The sequence below is a fragment of the Perognathus longimembris genome, chromosome 21 (assembly GCF_023159225.1).
Source record: "Perognathus longimembris pacificus isolate PPM17 chromosome 21, ASM2315922v1, whole genome shotgun sequence".
NCBI lineage: Eukaryota > Metazoa > Chordata > Mammalia > Rodentia > Heteromyidae > Perognathus > Perognathus longimembris.
Window position 1 is genome coordinate 11,276,367 of NC_063181.1, and position 13,010 is coordinate 11,289,376.

Here is a 13,010-nt window from a genome sequence, read left to right on the forward strand (position 1 = left end):
AGACAGAAGCAATAATCAAACAAATAAATATTTTAAGCTAGGCAGTGTTATGTACTTTGCAGAAAAAGATAAGCAAAGATGAGGGTGTGATGGTACTCAGGGGTCTTGTGCAACTTCCCAGCTCTCTGTAACTTGTCCTTCTCTCTATGTATTCCAGAAGAGTGTAATAGTCAGAACTGTAAAGACTGGAAGACGAGAGTGAGAAAGGGTATTATACACAGAGAAAGGGTATTAGCATATAGTCACAGAAGTATAGAGGCAGGATCACCTGTTTAGCAAGGAAGCAAGATAAGCTTATATCTGAGTAGGAAATAGACTGTAGAAAAGTAATTATAAAAACAGAACAACTTGAAGGCAGCTGCCTTGGTCTTTGAGAGACTAATAGTGTGAACCATGATATGTTAGAAGTGAGTGGATACCAGATAGGTGTTGAAAAAATAATACCAATAAGATTTTTAATACACTGTATGGGATACCCATGATATAGTATATTTTCCAACTGCTTTGTTAAATGTCTCCACTTTTTAAACTTTGCTTTAATTTGCTTGTTATCCTTGCACAGAGGCCACGCTAATCTTCTCTGTTTCATTCCAATTTTAGTATATGTGCTGCCAAAGTGAGCACATACATATGTGTATATACATATCCAGATAGATAGATAGATAGATAGAGTCAGACAGATAGTCTTTAAGTAGTTGTACAAAGGATTTGCCACTTAACAAATCAGTTTATGAACCAAATGCATCTTGGCCAGTGTCACTAAAGGATATCTTTAAATGTTCTTAGAAGTCTATGAAGCAATGTTATAGTAACAGATAATGAAGGAAACACATGAGAGCTAGGAACAAAATGTAGAAGGCACCATAACCTCTTAAATCCGACCATTACTCTATATTAGAGTATATTACTCCATATTAGAGTATATTAGAGTTCATTAGAGTTGTTAGATTGTGAGTCTAGAACTCAGAACTGGTCTTCAATAAATCCTAATCTTACAGTTATCCTTGTTAACGTGATGGACAAGAAGGATGGCTAGGAGAATAGGCAGAATGATTGGTATCAAAATAGATACTATTATTGAGGACCATTGGCATTGGTTGGAGGAATTGTACAGGGGTCAGAACTCTGTCCTCCTATCTTCATACATAGCTTGTCAGTGAACTGATTCTGTTATACAAGTCAACAACATGGGAACCCTTGGAAAAAATGACAATTATGTTCAAATCGTTTAGTAGGACATACATTCCGGTGACCAGGTGTCAAAAATCAATCAGCAACTGCCTTCCACATAGGTTTGCTTTAATTAAACATCATCCTCAAAATTCAATGAGTCCAAGATGTGCCTGTCTGCAGGGATGCAGATGTTAGTGTTCAGGTTCTGACTCACTCCACATACAAACTCTTGCCAAATAACTTGTTTTCTCTCTCCAGAAGCCTTTGCTCAGCTCCTTAGACACACCATCTTCCGAACTTCAAGTGACTTGTTAAATCCTCTTCAAACGACAGAGCCCTGGCCACCTGTAAGATGAGAGACATGTTGTCTGGGGAAAAAAGCAGATTCTCAAATACTGTGGCTATAGATCCTGTGACCACCAGACCTTGAGCTCTCTGCACCTTTCCTGACTAGCAGTTTTTATAGTCTACACAAATAACAGATAGGAAATGACAAAGGTATTTAATAGCTTTTATTAGAGCTAAAAAGAAATGATCTGAGAGTTAACTGGAATACATTCCAGATCTCTACCAGCTGTGAAAACTCAGTCATCTACAAAGGCTCTTATGAATATTTTAATAGCCTGGAAAAGCTTCTGTCCTTTCAGTGTCATAAACAAACCATGACAATCATAAAATGGAATGGAAGCCATAAAAAGAGGGAGTGAAGAAGGGAGATGAGGATAGTATTCAGAAATATCTCCTTTACTGGGCAGAATTTCCTGTTTACATCTGTTTCTCCTAATTGCTTGGCTGTGATGCTCTATGTTTCAAAGAATGAAAACATCCTTTCGACCCTGAAGGCAGTTTTCTTCATCCTTCCTAATGTCATCTACACCTGAGCAGATTAGAGGGCTCAGACAAGGGATAAGCTTGAAGGTCAAGATGATTCTTTTTATATTGCCCAAGTATGACCCGAAATGAAATTTTATTTATTCTATATTAATTGCCAGACCCATGACCTATCATGTGATAGCAAATATAGACACCATAAATATTTGTTGATTCAGTTAATTCACTGAAAGGGATGAGAGATATGTAGGTATATAAGCTTCTTCTCACCCTCCCCCGCCCCCAAGCATTTGAACTTTCCCTTCTCTTCCAGCAGCTCGAGCTTAGCTTGCCTGCATGTTGTAGCAAGTGAAGAAGGAACCTGCTATTCCAATGCCATTCTGGACTCCATATTTAGCCCCATTAGAGATGTTTTTGCTTTCTGCTTAAGCAAATATCTCTGTCTCTGTTGGAACTTAAGATTTCAATCCAGCCCCTGGCAATGCTTGTTTTAAGTCTTTCTCAATTAGCCCTAGAAACTGCCATCGGTGTGTGTCTTAGACATAGCCAGTTTATAGCTGGGATGTTTGAACTGACAGCACTTAAGCCCTACCTAATGAATGGAGGTTTATGTCATTAAGTAGAAGAAGGAAGATTGCACACAGTCTTTTTTCTGCAATGTTCAGGCATAGCTTGAACTCAAGGAAATAAACGTGGAAACAACTTGACCCAATTTTCCTCTGCTGTTTCTCACTCTCTCTACACTTCACCTTATGAAATCTAACCATAGCACAAAGCATACAAAAAGAAAAGGAGCAGAAAGGGTGAACTCAACTGTCTAACAAGTTTTATTGAAGAGGAAATCCTAAGAAGGGAAACTGAGTCTCCTTCAGCCCAGCTGAAGGGGAAATGGCACATCCTCCTTACAACTAGGGTTTCCTTAAATATTAGGCAGAAAGAGTGAAGTCAGGCAGGGCAAGCAGGGTGTTTGAGGAGTTTCAACAGCATCGGTGTCAGCCAGGGGCATCTGTTCTAGTAGCAGCCTTGGTCCCTTGGTCCCTGGCTCTCTTCCAAGAACACAGGGTGCCTTTGATCAGGGGGAAGGGGAAGGGGAGGGGAGATGATTGTGCAGGGTTGGCAACAAGGATGGTATGGCTGTCAAGGGGAAGGTGAGTGCAGTTTAACTCATTTGCCATCACAAAGACATTAACTTGCCTTCCCCACAGCCTGGCTTGTGCTCACTTGGGCAGCACACATACTAGTAACCCTGCAGCTATCTGGCCTCTCTGTTCATGTTTGCTTTATGTGAGGATGGCGTCTTTATAATACACACTTGAGTTCTAAACAAATCAGCCCAGACTATGTTTCCTGGAAAGGTTTGAAGAGCATTTCTCTTCAATACAAAATGCATGCTAATGAGACATGAATTGGGAGCCATGGCATGTTTCATGTGTGTGCTTGGGTAAGATCCCTTGGAGCAAGCTTCTCTATCCACAGAGTGTTATATTCAATAGAACTGCGGGCATCTTTCCTTCCCCTCTGAGTACTGCACAGTTTCTGCTATGATTGGTGAGTGCTTGGGTCCTAGAGCTCCTGTATACATACCCCAGTCAAGATTCAGACCACTGTGTTGTTCTCCTAGGACACCTGTAGCAGTGTAGCAATAACTACAACTCACCTGGCATGTCTGTGCATACCTGTAATCCCAGCATTTGAGATGCTGAGCAAGGACAATGATAATGTAAGGTCAGCCTGGACTACATAAGGATTCCCAGTCCCAAAACAAACTAACAAGCCATTCCTCTGGCTCTTCTGATTTCTAGTATTTGCCCTCTGTCCTTGGCTTGCAGATGTAACCCTGAAGTCACATGGCCATCTTCGCTTGTGTCTTCATCTACTCTTCCCTTTGTGGGTTTCTATGTCCATGTTCTGATATCCAGTTTTATTAATAAAGACAATCACCATAGTGGATCAGGACCCTAAAGGCCTCAATTACCTTCATACCTGTATGAAGGATTTATTTCTAATAAGGTCCCATTCTGAACTACTGTGGGTCAAGTCTTCAACCATCTTTCCATGGTACAAAGGACAAGATAATGAGAGTTGAGAGTTGTTTGATATTTTTTCCCCTGCTCTCAAGTTTGAGGACCTGGGCAGGTAGAAGTAGGTGCTGGATTAATTAGTCTAACTGAGGAGCCAATGATGAAATGCAGGTGCCTCAGGACAGGAAAAGGGAGCCACTACCTGCTGCTGATCTGGAGTATGTTATAAACACACAGTTCCCATTCCCACTGCTTCTGATTCCCCAATTGCTTGGTGTGGCAATGAATCACTTGTGAACTTCTAGCAGAATGACCTAGACAGAGCTCTGAGCTCCAACAGCAGTTTCTGATTCAGTAACTCCAAGACAGGACAAAAGTAAGTCCTTTACATGATCGGTTCCCTGGAAGCACTCATCTGTGAAAAGCTACTGTGCAAATGTAACATTAGGCATCACAACGAAACGAGGTTCTATCACAGTAATTGTTTTCCATTCCAGCCACTACAAGGGGACTTTCCAACAGCATTTCTCACAGGACGTTCTACACAGCGCTATTACCAAGCCCGCATCTATTTCAGTTTAGCAAGTTTTTCTAGTAATATTTTCATAAGTAGTATCAGAAATGAGTACATCAAAGTCTCCAATAAACAAATAAATTCAGCTGATATTTACTTTCTGTGGTGTGTTGTTGCTTTGCTGATTTCATTCTCCCTTTCTCCCCACTGAGGAGATGTGCTCTTATGTATTTTTTTATTCAAATTTTTATTATCAAACTGATGTACAGAGAGGTTACAGTTGCTCTTATGTATTTTGATGCCCCAGCTGGCCTAGAACCATACTCCTCCCAAGCTTAACTTCCAAAGTAGCTGATATGATAGGAAGCTTGATATAAAGGCATGTACAAACCCCACTGACCTACTGGTTGAGATGGAGGTCATTTGAAATTTTTCCCCTGGGACACCCATGAACCTTGATGTCCCCAATGTCAGCCTGCCCAGTAGCTAGGGTTATAGCTAAAAGACACTGTCACCTGGCATATTCTTCGTTGTTTTAGCTGAAATACATTATTTTATGGGAATGAGACAAACAATCCTTTCTTGCTAAACAGTGTTCTATTATTCATCTTCACAGATGTAGCACCATGCACATATGATGCTTATACATTTTTCATATGATAAATGTTCAAAGCACCCAGCTGCTAACCCAAAGACACTTTTAAAAACCAGTAGAATCTCAAACACTAAAAGCAAATTATTTTACATAATTAATGCACTCTATTTAATGAGCTTGTTTTTTCCCACAGGGACATAATTAATGATTCTGGCACCACTGTACATATACATTGGAAGTGAACAATTACATAAATAAATAGTGTTTGATGAGAGCTTGGTTTATAATTTTTAGAGTGACAGTTTACCAATAAGCAAGGAAAGGCTTACACTAATGAATTGGCGATATACATGGGTATAAATTCATACTTAGCATAACATAGATACAGATGTTTGCACATTAAATATTCATAGAAACTGTGCAAACTTGGACTAGTATACACATATATATCTCAATGTTCTTTTAGCTAAGGTACCCTGAAAGCAATGGTATCCAATAGCAATGAGAATATCTAAAAATATACCTTACAGAAACAACTCAACTAATTTGTGTATATATGTTGATTTAAGAATAACTTCTCATGAGCCAGGCACCTCTGTGGCTCACATCTGTAATTCTAGCTACCCAGGAGCCTGAGAGCAAAGCCAGCCCAGATCAAACCCAACAGGAAAGCCTGAGACTCTTCTCTCCAATTAACCACCAAAGAAGCTGAAAGTGGAGCTGTGGCTCAAGTGGTAGAGCACTAGTCTTGTGCACAAAAGTTCAGACTCTGAGTTCAAGCCCCAGTACAGGTACACACACACACACACACACACACACACACACACACACACACACACAATTAACTTCCTATTGTAAAGTATGACTTGCACATAGTAACTGCTTTTCCAGAGGAGAATATGGAAGAGGAGAAAAGAGCAATTTGAATGGAAAAATCTGACAAACCATTGAAGCCAACTTCATGTAGCCAGTATCAAGAGGGACAAATGATGCTGATATATAATATGTCCTCATGTGTCAAGAAGATCTGTGACCTTCCTTCTGAAACCCAAAACCTAATTCTAATTAAGAGAAAAAAATCAGACATCTCAATAAAGGAACTTTCTACAAAATACTTCCTGACCGGTCCTCTTCAAAATTGCCAATATCCACAAAACAGCCTAAAATGTGTTACACCCAAATTAAGCCCAATTGAACATCCTATCCTGAGTGAAATCCTAGAAAGAAAACTGATGCCAGGTAAAAACTAAGGATACCTAAATAAAGTATGCAACTCCATTAATAATAGTATGTCAACACCAATTAACAAATATATGAGAGGAAACTGGCAAACTGGGTTGCAGGTACACACAAACAGTACCACTTGCACACATTTTCCATAAATCTAGAACTATTCTAAAACTAAAAGGTTCTTTAAAAATGATCTGGCTTGTATAAGAGCAGCCCTTAGTTATGTCTCAATCAATACAATTATTTCAAGGCATCCTATATCTTTATATTTCAGAGATTACCAATAACAAAAAGAGAGGAACTACTCTCCCTCAGTAAATCTTACAGAGTCAGTAGGTTGTGTCACTCAGACAAGTGAACTCTGAGGTTTCCAGATTTCAATAGTTTGCTCCAATGCCCTGTAGACTACTTTCACGAAATTACTCAGTGACAAGTACACAGGTCCTCTGCCATCTCCAGATCTCACCTGCATGGGAAAAGGGCCATTGTACCATCTACCAAGGAGTAGCACTGGCAAGAGATTTAGGCAACAGGAAAAACAAAGACACACCATTCTTCTCCTACAGTAGTGACAGCCTGGACAAAGGGCAAGTGTTACACTGCATCACCCTTTCAGCTCCAATTGGGAATTTTGCCCACTCAGTTGTATAGGAATTTGAGGCCACAGGTTACAGTCCATATGCATTGGGATTGTTAGTGGCAATTTTCATTGAATTCTTGTCCCTTTGTTGTCCTTTAAAAGATTCTATAGATATCCTATTGCTTATATTAAATATCTTCCTGGTTGGAATACCTTCAGTGGTCTGTGTTTGAAGTAACTAATTGGTTCAATTGGTTTGTAATTTGGTAAATATATTTACATACAAATACATACGCACATTATAGAGTTGTCTTGTGATCAGAGTCATTTAACTTCCACATAAATTGCCTTGTGGTTTAGGAGTAGTGTTTTATAGTGTCATACTGGGAAAAGGTTGTTTATTATGAGATATGGGGAACACACTATGAATAAATTTAGGAACAGGAATAGACAACATCCCAAGGCTGATAATCTATAGGGCAATAAACATAACAGTATCTTGATATGTCAAAATGTAGTACACTAGTCAGATTACCACCATTTAGTTTCTCTCAAATTAACTAGGAAAATGACACAGCTTCTCTTGATCCACGCTAACCTATGTGTGGAAGAACGTCTGCTTGTATCTAAATATCTGTGTAAGTGCATGAAGTGCTGTAAACTTTTGAAATCCCAACATGTCTCTTTTCTTCTTCTGATGCTTATAGATGCTTCCTGATGATGCTGATATACAAAACATGTCATTAGTAAATTTCTAAGTTTCATCATTCACCTCACAAACTTGGAAATCAATGATGGAGTTCCCTTCAGTATACATCAAAGGTTCCCCAGCAGAGGGCTATTGAGATTTGTCAAGGTTGTTCTAATGGATTCTATTCCTATTGAGTAAAACATCAGTGACTTAACTAGAGAGTAAATAAATGTTGGTACTGCTAGACAGACCAGGAAACACAGACATGGAGAATAGAAATACAGCTTGAGGAAAGCTTATAAGGAATACAATGTGTCTAATCTCATTTTATCCAGTTAATCTCTTCATTTTATCCAGTTAATCTGATTTTTTTTCCTTTTTTCTTTGTTTCTCTTTTTAGGAGAGGAAGTGGTGGATGTTACTGTTTCAGCTTTTCAACAAAAAGGAATTCTTTATAGCAATAAAACTTGTTTTAAGTAAAAATATTCTAAGCAATTATTTTTCACTGACTTTAAACTTCATTTGATTGCCTAATAACAAACATATGCCACTAATAATTAATCATACTTTCACTGTGGAAAGTCTGGACTAAATTGGAAATCTTTTCATCTCTGACATAAAATTTGCTACATCAGTTTTCCCAGAAAGCTTGGAACCAAAAATGGCCTGGAATGAAAGAGAGCAAGATTACTTTGAACAGGTTATGGTTTGTCAGAAGTAATATTTTCTGAACAGTTAAAAATAGAAAATGAAACATTCTATAAATTATTTAGGCCCCAGCTATGCAATTTTAGTTGTGGGAGAGGTAAATTGTCTCCTCTTTCAACTGAGTTAACAGAGATTTTTTTTTATATCAAGCTGTGATTAGTCAATGTTGATGAAAAATACTGACACCTCCGGCTTATTAAATCTTGCTTTCCAGAGATGTTCTGACTGGTTTCTATCCCACAAGAGTCTCTTGTGATACAGGAACCAAAGCACCAGAAAGTGGAAGGGTTGAGGATGTGTGAAGTTTTCAGAGGCTGAAGGAACCTGGGAGTGGAAATTGACTCAGACATCCCCTAATTTCCACTCTCACCAGTTTTAACAGGAAAGGAGGATACTCCATCAGCTTAGCACTGCTGGAAGGAGATTTCCAACCTACCATTCTCACTGCTTCCCCAAAGAGCTTGGTCTTTGTTCTATTTTTAAAAAGGAGAGGAAAAATGCCATACATCTTTCCCTCCATTTTGTTTTAAAATTTTCCTTAATGGAAAGCCAAAACAATGATCCCATATATTCCTTCTAAAGACAAAAAAATCCAAAATTAATATTGCTTTTATCTGTGACAGGTACTTCTGCCTTGTACATGGAGTTTATGACACTGATCTGTAAGGTTTGTGGAGTTTATCTCCTTTCCTCATTAACAATTTGGCAGACGTTCTATTTTGGAATCCATTTGTATTCCAATTTAACAGCTGGAGAAACTGAAAGGAAAATAGGTTAACTACCTTGTCCCCAAAGAACAGTAAATTCACTGCAGAGTCAGAAATACACACCAAGTCTATTCTTTCCTTTCCCCAGTATTCCAGTGCACACTGAAAGTTTGAATAATTCAAAACTATTCTAGGGAAGAAGTGTTCTTCTGGGAACTGTTCGTCTGCATTCATCTAGAGTTGAAAAGGAGCTTGATTCTCATTCAAGATATATGCAAAGCAAAGGCACATTTTTTTCCTATGGAAGGGTATTTAAAGTTACTTAAACATTATCTTCAACACAATACCAAAAGTTCTTTTTTTCTTTAAATCAACACTGCAATCCTTAGTCAGAGAAGCAAGGAGGAGGAGTTGCAGTGATGGAAAGTCATCCTAGTATGTGAAAACTACTCACAGATGGGGAGGCTGAGATGCAGAAGAGATGAAGTTGGTTCATATGACACACATGAGATGTGAACTTGCTCTGATTGTAAGTCTGCTATGAGTGCAATCTTACTCACTTGCCTTATGGTTTGAATCATAAGATCGATGATAACGACTTATATATTAGACATCAATCATTATGGCCTCTAATATCTGAGTGATAATGTTTGGAATCTGGCAGAGTTTGTTTAATCTATAACAGTAAGAAAAGGGGAAGAAAGCATTCATATAACAGTGCTGAGCCTAGAAGAAAACGATGGCATCAGAAACAATCGTGTCAAGTCACTGCTCAGCTGGGACATTAAGGGACATTTATATCCACTGAAAAATTCTGAGCACCACTCTATGCCATTTTCTAGGAGGTCCTCACATGATTCTCTGGTTTCGTGTTTCATAATTTATGGGCAGGCACTCGTTGGGCCATAGGACATGAGGACATGCCTAGACATGGCCATAGCAACACTAATTATCCCTAGGACAAAGGATGAAGCCAGTTGGATGGCACTATCACTGAGTCACGGTGCTAAGGAGGTTTTGGCAGTCAAGCCAAGCTTCCTCAGGTCAAGCAATACTACAACGCTTCTGAGCAGTGAGATAGAAGTATAAACTAGAGTCAGTCAAGCTAGCTGAAGCAAGCATTCTCACAAGCAATAACATATTCACAATGAATTATTTTCACCTTAACAAGTATGCATGAATATGTGTGTCTATAGGCATGTGTGTGTATCAGTGCATTTATGTGCAATCCTTAGATTCTTGAGTCAAAGGTTTTCTTCCAGTCCACGTTCATCATCTAGCCATTTTTCTTGCATAAACCACATCCATAATGTATTTCTATGATGTCTAGTTTGAGGTTCTGAAAAGCACATACTAGTATAAAGATCCCTTAAGGCAACCTGACAGCAAATCCCTCTGGATTTCAGTTTTTTCATAACTTTTTAGAGGAGACTAGCACGTACCCAATTTGAATGTATTTAAATTTTTTAGAATATAATATTTAATTTTCTTGGTTTCTGCAAGATGTTTTTTCCCAATCATATTTTTTCCATTGCATGTAACATCTCTGTTGCATAAAAGCAAGAGCAATTTACCTGGCATGAGCAAATTTAATTGTTCACTTGTGACAAGATAGATGGAAGTGAAAGTGCACAAGTATAGTGAAGGGTAAGCAATCAGTATGTTATTAGTATTGGTAAGTATTATACAAAAAGAAATCAAACAACTACAAAAGCCATGCTTGCAAAATTGTTTGGTGTAAATGAACTGAACAACTCATGGGGGGGAAGGGAAAGGAAGAGGGGGGAATGAGGGAGGAGGTAACAAACAGTACAAGAAATGTATCCAATGCCTAATGTATGAAACTGTAACCTCCCTGTACATCAGTTTGATAATAAAAAATTTTTTAAAAATTTTTAAAAATAAATAAATAAAAAAGAAACAAATAGATTTCCCCTAACTTTAAATTTGAACATTAAAATTTAAAACAAAAACAAAAACAAAAAAACAACAAAAAGAAATCTATCATCCAAAAAGTCACAAGGAAGGACTCAACTCATGAGGTCCAAAGAAAATTCCCACACAGCCATTATAACACTAGGAAAACCTAACTCAACTGAAGCCTTCAATCAAGGTCAAGAAGCTTTTACAATCATCTATGCCTATCTCAAAAAAACTATATTCATTTCATAATTACTGTATTCATAGTCCGCCAGTGATACCTCTTTTGTTTCCATATTCAGTACTATGCAGTGAGTTTGAGAAATACCAGAATAGTGACATAATATTAAATATTTGTAGAGATATTGTTCACAAGAGTTTCTGGACCATAAAACCCATTCTTGTATTTTCTGGTTCAGTAAATTAAATACCAATAATCCTTTCTGCCTTGCTTCCTGAAAGCTTTGCAACATGGCACAAATGCAATATTGGAGAAGCTTTTAGGTAGCAAATTGTTACAGAAAAATGTCTAGTGTTTTATCATCCAGGAAACTCCCTGAGGAAAGTAGCAGTCATTATCAAAGCTTCCAAAAGAAAATATATTTATTTTATGATATGATTCATAAAAAACTGTGAATGTCTACTTTCTAAGAGGCCATATATCCAACACATTGCAAATACAGTACTCCATCTATTCCATAGTTCTCTGAAAGTGCATGTGTAATTGTTCTTATAGCTAACAAATTATAAGCGCACATACATATACTTCATTACCAGATGTTTTGTCATTTCAAATGGTCTAAAGCCACCAGCACAACTATGTTCATCGCAGCACAATTTGCCATTGCTAAAATATGGAACCAACCCAGATGCCCCACAGTAGATGAATGGATCAGGAAAACGTGGTACATATACACAATGGAATTCTATGCTTCTAACAAAAAGAAACGACATTGCCACATCCATGAGAAAATGGAAAAAAAACTTGGAAAAAATCATATTAAGTGAAGTGAGCAGACTCAGAGAAACAGATTCTGTAATTTCCTTCATTCCTAATAATTAGTACATGTCTAGGATAGTCATAGCAACAGATTATAATAGCTCAATAGCTAGTACGTATGAACACATGAGATGATGCTAAGCAGAATGAACTCCAAGTTATAGAAATAAATAGTTTACTATTGTTGTTGTTATGTTCAACTTACCATGTGAAATCATGCTATTTTCTTTTATCTTTCTTCCCCATGGTTTTACCCCTGATGTCACTGTAACTGATTTTGGTACCCTGGGTATTTTATGTACATTTATCAGAAGTAGGGAAGTAGGGAAGGTGAACATCAAAATGGAGAGACAAAGGGTAAAAGGTGAACCAATGCAACAGTAATACTTATAAAACTATATGCTGTAAACCAACTGCACAACTCTGGGAGTATTTGGGGAGAAGGTGGGAGAAAAATAAGGGAAGAGGTAACAAGTTTGATAAGAAATGTACTCTACCTTGTGTATGAAACTGTAACCCCTCTTTACATCACTTTGACAATAAATAAACCAATTTAATAAAAAAAGACCACTAGAGGTGATACAACAGAGAATACTTTTTAGCAATGTCATTTAATTTCTATATTCAAAAAGTTACTTTCAGAACTTTTTACCTATACTTTGTGACTCATGACAACTTTCTTGAAATACTGCCTTCCCTTTATGTTCATTATATTCTATGCTCCAGCTTCTATTATTAAACTCTGAATGTTCCTTCTCATCCATTAATCTCAGTCCTTGCCAAGGTACGACCTTGTTTGTGTCTCTTAAGTTACTTGTGCCCTTAGATGTCTTCTGTACTTTACCTGGTTGTTCTTAAACACATTACCCACTTCAATCACAACTAGAAAATCTGTGGCTATTGTCTATTGTCCACTGGAATGATAGTATTACCTACTAGATTCTTTTCCACAGAAGCCAAATACAGTGTCAGAACACTGTAAAAGTCATTATAAGCATTCTAAGCTTGCATATTTGTTTCTCATTCATGGGATTGGAGTG

The 13,010-nt window shown here is 37.7% G+C and overlaps 1 non-coding gene across 1 annotated transcript; it reads right to left on the reverse strand.

Annotated features, from left to right (window-relative positions):
* Positions 1–517: 517 nt before the first annotated feature.
* On the reverse strand, positions 518–624 carry LOC125339750. The gene has a single exon (XR_007208602.1). It is a non-coding gene; the product is annotated as a U6 spliceosomal RNA (small nuclear RNA).
* Between the last annotated feature and the right edge of the window lie 12,386 nt (positions 625–13,010).